This window comes from Rhineura floridana, chromosome 6 (assembly GCF_030035675.1).
Source record: "Rhineura floridana isolate rRhiFlo1 chromosome 6, rRhiFlo1.hap2, whole genome shotgun sequence".
Lineage (NCBI taxonomy): Eukaryota > Metazoa > Chordata > Lepidosauria > Squamata > Rhineuridae > Rhineura > Rhineura floridana.
In genome coordinates this window covers 29516661-29532217 of record NC_084485.1, presented here as the reverse complement: position 1 = coordinate 29532217, position 15557 = coordinate 29516661, and the positions used below count along the sequence as shown (strand labels likewise).

General features: G+C 43.8%; 1 long non-coding RNA gene across 1 annotated transcript; it reads right to left on the bottom strand.

The window, feature by feature from the left end:
* Positions 1-2689: 2689 nt before the first annotated feature.
* On the bottom strand, positions 2690-10440 carry LOC133386590 (uncharacterized). The gene is made up of 3 exons (XR_009763203.1): positions 10143-10440; positions 9663-9816; positions 2690-4453 (listed from the first exon to the last, which is right to left on the bottom strand). It is a non-coding gene; the product is annotated as an uncharacterized LOC133386590 (long non-coding RNA).
* Between the last annotated feature and the right edge of the window lie 5117 nt (positions 10441-15557).

Sequence of the window (15557 nt, the reverse complement as noted above, 5' to 3'; positions counted from 1 at the left end):
TAGGAATAAGTACCCAATCCTGCTCTACTCATCATAATAACTGCAGAATAAACAAACTCTTACTTCTTATTGCAGGTAAACAAACATGCTTCTTTATCGCTGGCTGGGTAGAGAACACAACTGAAACTGAAAAGCAGAGCAAGGAAAGTCCAAGGGATGGAGTCCAACTCTAGCCCATAATCCAAAATTCTAATACGTAACTCTTCAAAGGTCATGTTTTTTTCTCCCAGGGTCATTAACTAATTATAGGCTGATAGCTATCATGAAAAATCCACCCTCAGTCATGGAAAGTTCTAAGTGAGTAGGCTTTGGGGGGGCTCTTCCAGATGAGGCTTTTGTTGTATACTCATCCTGCCTTATTCACTAAATTTTTTTCAGGGGGTCCTATTCTTAAATTGCCCCTGTTCTTAAAACAAGCTGTCATTCTTCAAATGGAGGCTATGATTGTATGTCATGTCACAAATTAAAAAGTCAATTTTCCAAAAAAAGTCCTGGGAGGGGAGACAAAATACTTGTTGAATGGGGCGGTGCATCCATTTGCCCTACCCTGGCTACAAGGCTGCTCTGCAGTATGCTTGCTCTCTTTTCTCCTGTGCTTATTCACCTATTTTTCACTAAATCGTGTCAAGTTTGTACACAGCCAGATGCATGCCCTGTCGATACAACTTTGCTGAGCTGTGCTAAATCGTAAAGTGGGTGTTTTTAAAGAGACACCTTTGTAAGGGACATTGATAAAGAACTGCAAAATAGACTGCAATGCTGCCTTCGCTAACCTGGCACCCTCCTGACATTTTGGACTACAGCTCCCATCTGCCCCAGTGAGCACATGCTGGAGTTGTAGTCCAAAACATCTGGAGGGGACCAGCTTGGCGAAGGCTGCTATAAAGGATGCAAAGGCAGGCCATTTAAAAATCCAGAGTCGTGGAGCATCCTTGCTGTGAAAAGATGAATGTGTGCACCATTAAGTTATAAATGTTTAAAACAATAATTAAGAAGGGGCAGAGAATGGTTGAGATGAAACCATTTGAGAACTATTTCTCCATAAGACAGTTTCTAGCGTTACAAGGTATACTGATAAAGGACAGAGTTCAACAAACGTTACTCAAGGATTAGAACCCCAAATCCCATTGATTTCAGTACGACTTAGTCACAACTAAATTGTGAAGGATCATGGCCAAGGATAGTACTTTTTCTTTACCCCCCCATCTTACTATATTATATTTTTGTAAACTTCACGTTACCCTTGCATGCTTCTGTGGAGCAGTGGCAAGGGGGGGCAGTAGCGAGGGGGGCAGTGGCGGTGACAATGCCAGGGGTGGTGGAGGGGGGCCTAGTGGAGGCATCCTAGCCAGGGCCTAGCAAGTGAGCGAGGAAGTGAGCAAGCAGCAGCAGCAAGGCCAAAAGGTAAGTGGGGAGTGTATATGGGAAATTTGGAAACTGGGGGGGGGGAGGTTTGGAGACCTATGGGGCAGGGTGAGGTTTGGTGACTCAAGGGGGTGGGGGGAGTTTTGGTGACCTGTGGGGAGATAGGGGGAGGTTTGGTGACCTGTGAAGGGGGGAAAGCTTCAGTGACCAGTTTGGATGGGTGGGCTCTGGCTATTCCTTGGGGGATGGGGTGCTCTGGCCCCCTGGTGGGGCGGGGTGGGTCTGGGGTTGATGAGGGGGTGGGGGAGGGCTAGGGAGCACATGGCACGGGATGGAGGTATGTCTGGGGGACAACTGGCAGGGGTCATGGTGGGAGGCCTTGGAGGTGCTGTAGGGTGGGGTATAAGCAGGGTCGGTGAGCAAATCGAGCACGGGCAGCAGCCCATAATTAGTACTAAAAACCTGGGTCTACTGCAGATCAAAGCAGGACAATGGATTCAGCCTGCACACAAAAAATTAACCTTATTATATATTGAACCTTTTTCACAGGAACCCATGCTGGGCATTGAACCTGGAACCCTCTGCTTGCAAGGCATGTATACCACTACTGAGCTACGACCGCTCTCCCTAATGTTACACACATATTCCTACTTGTATTTGTGAAATGTTTTAGGGCAGGGGTGGGGGACCTTTGGTCCTCCAGATACTGTTGATCTATCCCAATCATTCCTGACCCAATGCTGGCTGGGGCTGATGGGCGTTTTAGTCCAACAACACCTGTAGGGCCACAGGCTCCTCACCACTGTTGCAGGGAATGGGACTACCAAAAGGTGGAGCAAGAACAGCGCTTAGCAAACAGAGAAGGGGTCATAGGATAGCAGAAGGTATAGCAAGAGGGTGAGTCCAAGGATGGCAATGGCACATCAACTTGTGCAGAATGTAGTGGAGAGAAGGTGTGTAAGGGAAGGCAAAGGAAGCGATGATGAATGTCAGGAAAATTTTCCTAACTGCTAGAGCCTACAACAATGGAACCAATGACCTAGGGAGGTGGTGGGCTCTCCAACACTGGAGGCATTCAAGAAGCCGCTAGACAGCCATCTGTCGGGTATGCTTTAAGTTGGATTCCTGCATTGAGCACGGGGCTCAACTCGATGGCTTTATAGGCCCCTTCCCACTCTACTATTCCATGATTCTATGATTCTGTGATCTGCACTGCAAATTTGAACCAGATTAAAACCTTTTTTAATTGCTATGGATCCCAAAAACAGAACAGAATTAGTTCTCTCAAGGAATAAAGAAATAATTATCAACACTGTCGTACAGCTGCAACCCTCAGAACTTTTTGGTGGAACCCAAGATAATTTAACTAGTTTCAGGCTGGTTCACAAATATTGTGTAGATATATGTGCAGAGCTTGAAATGAATGCTTATGCATTAGGGTGGCCACTTATGCATCATTGCCCCCCCAAAAAAGAGGACAAAAGAGGACATCAATTTGCATAAATATGCTTATGCTAATTAATAGGTATAGATGTAATTTAGAAATAATTACTGTAACTTAAACAGAAATACTATACATTTCTACACTATATATTATACACATATGTATATGTTTACTATGTATACTATGCACACATTATATCATTATGGGAAAGACTGCGACCAGGTAACTGTGCTCACTCTGCAGTCCAGGTGCTGTTGATGGGCAACTCTGAGTTCTTGGCTCTCCCTTGATATGGTTCTTGATCTTTAAATAGGGTTTGGGCCAGGTGGCCCTTCAAATAAAGGATGCAGAATTATGCAGAAGTATATCATCACTAGACTGATACATGTAATCATCCCACATTTGTCTCTTAGAAGTATCTGGATGTTGTATATGCCCTTTAGGGCAAAATAAGGACTGAAAAGTAACCCAAAGGAACACATTTTGTCTAAACATGCCTGTGGTGGAATGCAATCTTCTCTCTGCACCCCCCACCTTCCTAATTACACAATCTAGAGGAAAATGTATCTGTCTTTCCTGCATAATTTGTAGAAATTGCTCACAGTGTTGCAATTTAGCCTTTAAGTTCCATTTATTTTGCATTGATGAATGGAAAAGAGGCTTCCTCCCGTGACCAATAAAAAGGCCTTGCAAGCAAAAAGAGACCCATATAAGGAGGCTGGAAGGGGCTCTGCTTGGTTGAAAATGCACACACAAGACCACAAGCCTGGCTGCTTGGAAGGGTTTGCCAGCTATTCCCAGGAGGGAGACAATTTAGCCAGTGGTCTGCCTGCAGGAAGCATTTCCTGGCCTGTTATCCCATCAAGAGTTCTACAAGTGCAAGAGCAATAAAATAGGGGGAAAAGGAAGACTCTGTCCACTGGCTTTATGCTTCAGCACATAAACATTTAATACAAGTGGACAACAAATTGCACATCTAATTGGCCAGCTTGATTATCATGGCCACATATATGTACAAATCAAATATCTGCAGAGCAAATGCTAATTGGTTCTGTTTATGTAAAGCTCTCAGATAATTGTGTGCTTGCTGGCATTTACATTTGGGATGGAAAGCAGGAGGGAGACATCTTTTTACAGCCAAATCAATCAAGATAACCAGAACAAAATTCCACTCTACCCCACTGGGAGTCAGCTGCCAACACAAGGGTAGACCTGTCTTCTGACTTCCTCTAATCCCCCTTCCCCTATTGACTTTTCCTTTCTCAATAATGGGATTTACAAATAGGATGAGATTACAAGAGCTGGCATGCAAGATCAAACCAACAATGAGTGGCATTTGCCAGAAATCCTTGTAAATCTGTTCAACCTAAGAGGTTTTGCAAGAGAACACCTGTAAAACAGTTATTACAAATAGAAGTTGCAATGGCAAAATGTAGTAGCAAGAAAAGGACTGGAGCCACTTCCAGATTGTCATTGTTTTGTAGATGGATTCGGTCTCATACCATCAAACTTGGGTTGCACAATTCAAGATGTGGTGCTCCTGCACAAAAACAAAAATGGTCTTTTTGCAGTAAGGAAAGTGATGGAAAAATTCACTGGAAGGTGTTGGATAACAATTGCTTGATAGGACATCATGTAACCTCCCTGCAAACAAATCAGAATGAATGCTCAATAAACAGCTGATGTCATATAACCTCCCCGTAAACTTTGTGCAAACAAATCAAGATGAATGCTTAATATATAAACAGGTTGATAAAGTGTCCTGATATTTTTAAGTAAAGCCCAGAGAAAGTTAAGAATTTAAGAAGAACCTGCCGGATCAGACCAATCAGCCTAGTCCAGCATCCTGTTCTCACAGTGGCCAACCTGATCCTGTGGAAAGCGCATAAGCAGGACCTGAGCACAAGAGCATTCTTTCCTGCCTCCTGCAGTTTCCAGCAACTGGTATTCAGAAACAAACCACCTCTGACTCTGGAGGCAGAGCTAAGCCATGATGACTAGTAGCCACTGGTGGCCTTATCCTCCATGAATTTGTCTAATCCTCTTTTAAAGCCATCCAAGTTGGTGGTCACCACTGCCCCCTCAGTTTAAGATCCATTGATATCCATGGAAGGGGTGATTCCCGCACCTGTCTCTCAGTTACCATAACATCAAATGATGGCTTGCACATGTAGAGCAGTCCACCACAGATTTGAAACACACACACACACACATACACTTTTCATATCATCTCCTACGCAGCGTTTTCAATGAAGACTGCAGTGTTAACACTTTTAGCTGCAGCTCAAAAAATGGAGAAATCATGTGTTCATCATGCATGTGTGAATCAATGCCAGGTACTTAACTGTCTTAGTAAATTCTTTTTTAATTGTTAGTTTTTATTAAAGAAAAAAAGCAATTGTTTGAAAGTGCAAATTATAACACAGAAGGAAAAAAGGAGAATCGGCATTATCTTGACATTTGCTGTTCCAACATATTGTAAATATCTACTTTTTCATAAATGTATCAGTCTGCATTCCTAATGTCTGTAAAAATACCTTTTGACATTAAAGGAACATGCATAAATCCCTTTTTAATGCATGCTTAGCAAATCTAGCTTTCATTATATTGCATGCTTTATTTTTCATATAGTTTTATTGTGGATGCAAGTATTGTCAGACTACATGCACAGGTGAGGCCGGTCATTTTCATATTTCATTCAAATGAAATGGAGCACATTAGTGCCTTGAATACTATATTTAAATCAGTTGGGAATGTCAACGAAGAATTTGAAACATTTTAGTTTATTAATAATCTGCCTTTAAACCGATTCACTGAGTTGTCACAGTCAGGGTGAAGTCGTCTGGCATCTCAGGGGGTCCTAGACCCCTTACCTTTTTGGGAACAAGGTCCCAGCGGGCTCCCAATGTCTCAAACATCCAAATGGGGAATGTGTTGGCCACTGAGAAGAGTTTTCAAACATGCTTCCTTATTCTTTCCTGCTGATTGGAGCCAATCAGAGTTGAAAGGAGGTAAGTCAGCCACTGAGAAGACTCTCCTTAGTAGCTAACACACTCCCCTTTCCTGCTTATTGCCTTCTAGGGAAGTCTGTTGTTGTGGGAAAAGGCATTAACAAGGACCTCATTCTCAACCCAGCAGCAAAAAAAAAAAAAAGGATGGGGGGAGTGGCTGTGACGATCATGAAGGGACCCTGCACTTCTGAATTTGCCGCTACACTACTGCTTGCAGTCAGTAACCAGTTAAATATTATATCACCCAAACTTCAGTATAAATTCATGGTGATTGGAGCCCACTGAGACTGGTAGCATGGAAGGCAGGGAGGTCAACAGTAGGCGGAGCCAGAGCCAATGACGGGCAAACTAAGATTGTAATGCAAGGGTGGAATCCAACATAGCGCGAAGTCTTTCATTCCATAAATGCAAGGACTTCTGCTTGTGCAACAGAACAGTCTCTCCCTATGTACCCCCTAAATCTGTGCTAGGGGTTCCCCCAACCCCTGGAGCATATTAGGGGATGGTGTGGGGTGCACAAGTGGGGGACATGGGGAGGAAGTCCTGTTGCAGAAATCCTTACACTGAAGGAATGTGGTAGTTGAAGCACAAACCTCCCTCTCCCCGGCAGCTTTATGGAGCGGTGAGCCACCACCACATCTGCTGTCCTACCCTGAATGGTAGCCGGGCAGAAGGTAGAGGGCAGTAAAATTGCCTCACCAGCCTGGAGCTGATGTAGCGAATGGGCTAGAATCAGCCTAATGCCATCATGTGATTGCAGTGAGACCGGCTCAGGAAACAATGGCTCCCGGGCTGGCTCAGTCCCTCCCTGCCCCTGAAATACCCTATTTTGGGCCCTTCTGCTGGCTACCACTGGCAGACATCCTGCCAACAGCACGTTCATCCACCTGCACATCCAGCAGGTGGAAAGAGGAGCGCTGCAGTGACGGAATCACACTGGTGTTATTCCATCACTGGAGGCCAATGGGAGGCCAGCTTGGCCAGAGAGCTAGTTGGAGGAACATCTCCACCCAATCCACCCTCTCCAGCCTGGCACAAGGAGGTGGGTATTGGATTACTCGCCATTCTAGCTTTGACCCCATCCTCCTCCCTGCTGAATTCTACAAGAGCAACACTGAGACTAAGGAGGAAGAAGCCGGCAAGCCAGAGCCATGCTGCACTGGCTGTGTAAGTAAGAAGCCAGGCAGGTGGTAGCTGGCTGAGGACAGGCTGAGGTTGGTGAGGTAGCGCCCCATTCACTCCTATAGGCCAGCCTCCACTTAATAAGTGCCTTTTTGAAAAATGGAAGGCAGTGTAAAATAATCTACAATTCCATAAACAAGAGCTACCACTCATGGAATCTCTCTGGGACAGGCCTGCACAACCTGTTTACCACCTAGGGATGGAAAGAGCTATCAGTTTTGGTTCTCTCAGTTGACCAATCTTAAATTTGGTCCTCCATTTCCCCCCCAGCAATTTGCTTATTTTTCTTTTTAAAAAGACTCATGGAAATTCTCCAGCATTTTAGTGTGAATTTATCTTAATATAACACATTTTTGTAGGCAGTTTTGACTAATGTACATATTTTTGCAAGACGTTTTTCATCACACAATGCATTCTTGTGCGGTATTTTGACTCATATGTTCATTTTTATGCCCACTTTCCCCTTATATAGACATTTTTGTAAACATTGTTTGGTTGGCGAACTACATTGCAAAATTCATATAAATACAAATTTTGACGGATGGCTGCATTTCAGTTCTCACATTGTTTTGGAAAGTGTGAATTTGATACATTCAACTTGAAATTCAAACTGAATCGAATTTCTCACCCATCTCTAATCCCACCACCCCAAATGATTTTACAACACTTCAGATATTCCCTCCAAAAAGGAGCTCTTCTTACTTACAGGAGCAATTCCTTTAACACCTGTAAATAGCATTTGCTGGAGATGAGGAATAAATGTGCAATTACTGCAGATAACAGGAAAAACCATTATAGAGTTCAATGCAAAACATTTTGAGTCTCTCTCTTCACTGGCACTGGAAGGAAACTAGATCAGATGGAGAGGCCGGTAGGAAGAAGAACAGATTGAGAGAGAGATGCTGTCACAGGCTGCAGACACACTTGCAGTTATATGGGCTTCATTGCTTCTCTGTTTTTTTGGATCCGGGTGCACACAATAACCATGCTCTGCCCCTTTTTTCTCAAAAAACTGGGAATTTTGAGTTCTGATGCATTTTCCCTCAAAGCCAGTGTTACACCAACTTGAAAACTGTTCTGTCAATGAACCCATTGTGACTCCAAGGTGTGTACAATGGCAACGCTTTGCTGTGGGCAGTCCTAAAATCTCTGACATCAACAGGGGGGTGGCTGCATTCCCATTCCCTACCTGCAAAGCTCTCCAGCTCTCTGCCACTACTCATCTCCTCTCATACCTTCTTATCATCTCAAACATAGTGCTGCAGCCGCTTAGTGACATAAAAAGGACAGCCCCATTGCAACGCACACTACTTATGTGTGTGACAAGTGTGTGTGTGTTGGTGGCTGGTCACTATAGCTGGACAGTGTACATCTGTTTAAGGCTTCTGCAAAAGGGAGTGAGTGCATGTGTCTCTCTCTCTCTCTGTGTAACATACCAATTCTCCTGACAGCGCCTGTGAGCATATGTGTGTGCCTTGCCCCTTTACACTAGATCAATGCGTGCACACACATACACACAGAGCTAGTTAGTACCTAATGTTTAAAAACCATAGCAGCCTTTACATCCAAAAAATCTTGAAAGCAGAGATTGGGTTCTTCACCTTATTCCATAAGATTCATCAGCAAGAATTCTTTGTTTTTTTAAAAACCCTTCAAACTGGAATTTCAAAAGCAAAGTGTGATCATGTTTAAACTCTGTGCTTCGAAACACTGGATAACATGTCCAGTTTTGAAGTTGTGCAAAAGTTTGTTTCAGCTCTTGGGGGGGGGGCATGGTGGGTGGACAGGCAGGACTTGGGTTTCTTATCAAATATAAAAGAAAATGGAGCGGCTGGAAGTGACTTGGAAAAAACAGAAATTCTTGCAGATGGATATCCAAAGTTAGCTCAGTAATAATCACCAGACCAAAGAAGGAAGAGTCTTAAGAGAGGTGAGAAGAGCTGAAAAAGAAGCTGAGAACAACACTGGTCATTTTAAAAATTGGCGTTAACATGCTCTCAATGTATTCTCTGGATCCATAAAGTGTTACAGTAGTCTTCTCCTGCAACCAATTTGCTTTCACAGTTCTTATGGCTGTCACCAACTGACTGCTACCTCTGAAGAGTGGGTTGCTTCTAGGGATGGGGGGGGGATTTAATTTAGCTAGCATTTAAAGGCAAACATACCTAATCCATAGTTTTCAAAACAATGCTCAAATCAAAACAGCCATCCTTCAAAATTGCCACTTCTCCAAATTTTGCAATGCAGTTCTTCCCCCAAGTAATGTGTACAAAAATGCAGATACTAGGATAAATTGTTCATAAAAATGCATGTATTAGCAAAAATAAAATATAAAAATGCATTATATTAGGGAAAACTGCTTGCAAAAATGTGGATATTAAGCAAATTGCATGCAGAAATATTAGGAGAAATTCGCACTAAGATGCTGATGAATTCTCAGGAGAATTTTTTTATTTAACGAGTAACATACTGATGTAGAAATGTGGAAAACTGAATTTAAGATTAGAAAAAATGAGAAACTGAGAGAAATTGAAATTGACAGATTTGCCCATCCCTAGTTGCATCCAATTTTACATTTCCTTAGTCCTGTTCTACAGTTTTTTTTTTTTAATGGATGAGTTCAGAAAACGGGTGAATTTGCAAGTGTTTGTGATGCTAACCTGGAAGGACTGAGTGGGAGAACGAGAAGTACATCTTTCAAAGCTCCTGTGAGGGACCTTCTTCTGACTTCTTTTGTCTCATACATCGTTATCTCTGCAGCAATGCTCGTCAACAGTGAACCGACATGTGTAAGCTGCAGCAACTTTTAGAAAACTGGGACCGGAGAGAAATGTTTAGTTAAGGCTTATGCAGGTTTCACCCAGGACACTAAAAGCACCTTTGAAGCGTCTCCAGAACATTGATTTCAGCCATGTACAAAGACTGTCTATCACAGTGGAATAGTAATGATATGGGCTATGCATAAATTAGAGATCCTCTTAAGTGCACTGGTTAGAGTGCTGGATTTTCAGGGAAGCCTGTCCACCATTACCGATGGCCTCCTCAATGAAGGCCAGGATTCCCAAGATCACAGCTTAAACATTACTGGGCTAAATAGCAGAGGAAATCCATGGGCACCCCTCCCCCCTTGGAATACTTACCCAAGCTCTGTTCTCATGCTAGCTCCAAGAGCTCAGGCAAGGAGCCTTTTATTGGTTGCACCTGGCTGTTATTAACTCTGCAGTCAAAAGGGGATCACCAAGCCAGATACAACTAATTCAGAGGGAGGGGCTTTCCTTTTTCATACAGCAACCTCTCTCCTACTCCTTGAAAGCCAGCTTTGGCTAACGTAAGAGTGAGCAGAAATTCATCCAAACGAGAAATAATAGTCCATCTCTCTCCTCCGTGCATACACACACCAGCACATGCATACCAATTTCTAACAAGTTATAATGAGCTGGTTATAGTCATGTGACTGCTCCATCAGTTGTTTAGAAAATAATATGCTGCAGATTGGGTCAATCGATGGCCCCAAGGTGGGAAAGAAACCAATCAAGCCTGGTGAAAATTCACATTGATGAAATGGATAGCAAGAGACCTTTCTATAGACTGGGTCTCAGTCAAAGTATCTCGTTGTGTAAATGACTAAACTCTTTTCCAGTCCTTCTCCATGAAATTATTGGTCATAAACATAAGAGATTCTTGGTGGTGCCTGCAGAGAAATTACTAGTTTCTGGCTTTTGGTGGAGCGTCTAAATGCATAAAAGCTAAGGTGCAGGAAGCCTGACCTGTTTTGCATCTGGCCACCCTGGTCTGACTTGGTATAAAACAGGCTTCTATATACTCCAACACAATGTACCCAACTATTACTTAATGCCTTGGGCCACATGACATTAGGCAGCAGCAGCCCGTGTGGTAGCCGGAGGTGCCCTCCCAACACTGATGTCACTGCCTCTTATTTGGACAGGGCAGGGATGCAGTGAGGTTCATGTTGTGCAAGTGCACCAGTGGAGCAAATCCGGACTAGTACTCCTGCTGGTGCACCCATGCAGCTCCAACCTCGCCACCATCCTGCCTCACCCAAACCTCACCATGCAGACTGCAGTGCTGGCAGTGCTGGAGGGCCATGCCATAGTGCCAACCCACCACACAGGCCGCTACCGAAATGAGGCCGAAGGAAATGCCAAAGGCACCTTTAGTGTCATGTTCAAAAACACCTGCCAGATCCTGCATAGTACAAAGAACAGCCAAATGATCTTTGGGCTCCTTGCTCCTTTACCATTCAGTCTTTTTAGCAGAGCTTGAGGAAGCCCGTGAAGGCTCTGCAGAAAGAACCCAAGGGGGGAAGTTTCGCAATGGGCTGTGACCATGAACTAAGGGTGGTAGGGTGAGGAAGCATGAGCTGCACGCAAAAGCTATAGGAAGAAAGCAAAGCCCTTTCAGAGATTAGATTCTTCCCATTCTGCTGATCCAGAGGAATTCTTTTAAATACTCCTTTATAAGGACCATACGCAACCACATTCCTTCACGCATAGATGCTTGCAGATGCCTGCTAAAGTATTCCTGCCTTTAAGATAGTTCCAAAGGATGACCGGGCTTGGGAAACGGCATGCCTAGTTAAGGGCGACTAGGAGGAGGGAATGGCTTGCTCAACCATGGTATTTAAAGGTGCAGATTTCCCTGCTGGACTTTTAGAATCAATTATTTATTTATTTATTTTTGGTACCCTACCCAAAAAAGAAAGAAAGAAGATGGAGGGGAGAGAATATTCTGCAATGGGAGCTTAAAACCTTTCGCAAGATTTTTTTTAAAAAAAACACAACTCCACAAATATTTACAGCAGATTGTCCTTGTCCTCCGATAAGAACATTTCAAAATTCTCAGGAATGAAAGGCAGGAAGCTCTCTCAGGCTTACTTCGCACTAAGGTGGTAAACTAGAGTTCAGGCTATACTGCTTCAGACTGCAGGTGAGGCTCAAATGATTGAATGTTTTTTGCATACAGAAACACGTTTAACACTTGCCAAACTAGCAGACCAAGGGAAAGGCTATGCTAGAAACCTTCTTTATAGCATCTAGTTCTCTGTTTGGAAAGATCACATACATATTTCCCTCCTCTGTGAGAACTGGGCCATTGTTCAAGGGCTGGAAAACCTGTGGCCCTCCAGATGTTGTTGGATTTCAGTTACCATCAGCTCCAGCCAGCACGGCCAATCATCAGAGATGATTGGAGTTACAATCCAACAACATCTGGAGGGCTACAGGTTTCCCATCCCTGCCCTAGTTGCTGCAGCAGGAAGTTAGAACATAATTCTTCTACAGCTCCCCCAGACTTGAGTCCTTCCATGAAATCTGCTGAAGGATGTCCATGGGGCGGAGGAACCATGTTGAAGAAGGCTGGAGTAGAGGAACAGACTAAACCAGGAGTGGGGAATCTGAGATCCGAGGGGTGCATACAGCCCTCAGCTTAATTTCATATTGATAAAATGGGCTAAATTTCTGGTTCGTAATTGAAAGCTGACATTTACAGAGAGGGAGCACAGTGTGGGCAGGTCCAGGATTGGGGGAGGGGATTTCTCTACCCCAATATCTTTATGGTGGTTTGCCTTATTTGCTTGGAATGGCACTGATTAACCTGCACATCAGGGATGGGGGCCTTCCAGGTGCCATTACACTGCAACTCCCATCCTTTCTGACCATTGGCCATGCTGGCTGGGGGCTGATGGGGATATCTGGAGCAATATCTGGAGGACCTCAGGCTCTCCATCCCTGCTGTACATAGTGGTTTCCACCTTGGAGCTCCACTAATGTATGATTCTTGTCTGATTCCCATCTCTATAAACTTAATGGTGCTCTGGCTCTTCCCATTGGGCACACGGGATTGCGTTACACTGAGTAAAGCTGGTGGCTCACGTAGCCCAGCACTGTGAATCTGACTGGCAGCAACTCCTTACAAGGTCTAATAATACAAAATGGGTCTCTCTCTCTCTCTCTCTCTCTCTCTCTCTCTCTCTCTCTCACACACACACACACACACACACACACACACACACACACACCTGATAGTAAATGTGCTGTTTTGATATCTCCAGTTGGTGCAGTAAACACAGAAGTGGTAGATACTGCTACTGAGGGGAATGACTGTGAGATAATGGGAGCTGTCCAGCCAATATATTAGGGGTGGGGAACCTCTGGCCTTGCAGGTGTTGTTGGACTACAACTCCCATCACCCCTGACCATTAGCCATGCTTGCTGATACTGATGTGAGTTGGAGCCTAACTACAACTCGAGGGCCACAGGTTCCCCATCCCTGCCGTACAGCTTGGCCTGTTGGAGGGAAGTGCCCCCCTCTTTCCCAGGGCCATCAACCACATCCCCAGGAGCTAAAGAGTTAAATAACACAACCCAAGATACGTCTCCTAAATGATGATTGACTGATATTATTTAAGGCATCTTCACCTAACACTTTAGCTCAAAAGGCTTCCTGGAGTGGCTGACAAAGGTCAGTAGTAAGATCGTCTCTGCCCTCAGACTTACATTCTAAAAGACAAGGAAAAGTGGATGCATAGGGAGGAGGAAAAAAGCAAACCCCAGCCATCAGTTCTTGAAGTTACAGGTCTTAGAGCAACCAGCTCAGATGGAAACAGTTCAGGCAATCTGACAGTGTAGCTGCTGCTAGATGTCAGTGGAGGGAGAGCCAAGGGCAGCGATGGACTTCCCTGCTTCCCTTATCTCCCCTTGATGAAATGGCTGCTGCTGGGTGACAGTTGCTTCTAGATCATGGCAGCCAACATGGAGCCCTCTAGAGGTTTTTGGTATGCAACTCCCATCAGCCCCAGCCAGCTTGGCCAACAGCCAGATAGGATGGTAGCATTAGTCCACAATATCTAGAGAGCACTACAGTGGCTACCCATAGGAGCCTAGGAAGCTACCTTGTGCTGAGTCAAACCATCGATCTGTCTAGCTCAGTACTGTCTATGCCAGCCTTTTCCAACCAGTGTGCCTCCAGATGTTGTTGGGCCCTCACTGTAGGGAAAGGAGTTTGGACTGACCACAATCAGGGCTGCTGAGAGATGGGTAGAAAGGGTGAAGATGTGTTGGTCCCAAAGCCAGCACTGTTAGCTTTCATTTTTTAAAAGAACGTTAATTTCATTTTCATTTCATTTCATTTTTAATTTGTATGCCGTCTTTCTACATCACTGCACTCGAGGCGATTTACAACCATAGAAATGACAAAAATATACAGAAGTAATCATACTATCATCCTATAATGCTACAAAATATAAGGTACTACAAAATAAGCTTAAACAACAAATGTTACAAAAATACACAATATTACATACACAAGAGTTGCACCAATACAGATTACTATTAAATGATAGTCCCTTCTGCTTCTAACACACACACCCTCTGAGGCTCCTGGCTCTCACCCAGGACTCCATCCATCCATCCATCCATCCTGGCTCTCACCCAGGACCCACATTTTCCTACCTGCTCTAGAAAAAAAGTCATGAACCAAACTGTAAGCCACCCCCCCACCCCCAAGGTCTGTGAAATGAGCTAGCCTGGCTGCTCCAAGTTCCCATCTTTCAGGTTTTTAGCCAATGAGTGAAGTCAGATTTGTGTTTGATGATAACAGATGAGTTTGGACACCAGGCAATAGAAAGGAATCCCTGAGGTCCTAAAAAGAGCTGCATTTTCCTGCTTTTGTCTTTATATATTAGGTAATAGTATTCTGTCTCTGTGTATTGGGTAATGGTTCCCTCAGAGGAGGAAGAGGGATTGATTGTTAAACCACTCTGAAAACTGTAGCTCTGTGAAGGGAACAAGGGCCTTCCAACTCTCAGCACCCTTAACAAACTACAATTCCCAGGATAGTTTGGGGAAGCCATGACTGTTTAAAGTGTATAATCCTGCTTTAAATGTATAGTGCAGTCAGGGCAAAAATTACACATCCTCCCCTCTAGGTTTGCCTCCGTTATCATGAGGCACACCCAGAACAGAACATTCCAGAAAATGCAGAACTGCCAGTCTCCATAGGTGCCTTCCCATACTTTGAGATCCTCATCAAAGGCCCTTCTCTGGGTTCCCCTATATCTCTTTTTGTGTGGCAAGTGTGAGCTCCACAGAAAGGGTCTTTTCAGTGATGGCATCCTGGTTTACAAATGATCTCCCCAGCGAGCTTCCTTGACACCTTCTCTGATATCTTTCCTGCACCAGGTGATAACCTTTCTCTTTTCCAAGGCTTTTTAGTCTGTTTGCTTTTAACATTTTAAATGTGATTGATCTTTTTATTTTGCAAAAGTGCTTTTATAGAGTTGCTGGATTTAGCTTAATTTTATGTATAAATTATTTTATGGTATTTGAAATATTTAATCATCAGCCATGCTGATAATGTATTTGAAGGTTGGGGTATAAACTCAAATAATAACCATACTCAGAAGATATGCTCATCTATGAACAGGCAATTCTACTCTTTAACAGTCTAGAATAAATAAATCCTTTCAGATGTGAGATTTTTGGCATCAGGTTTTAATTCAGAAAGAGTACTTCAGTTTTCAGAAGTTCATTAAACAT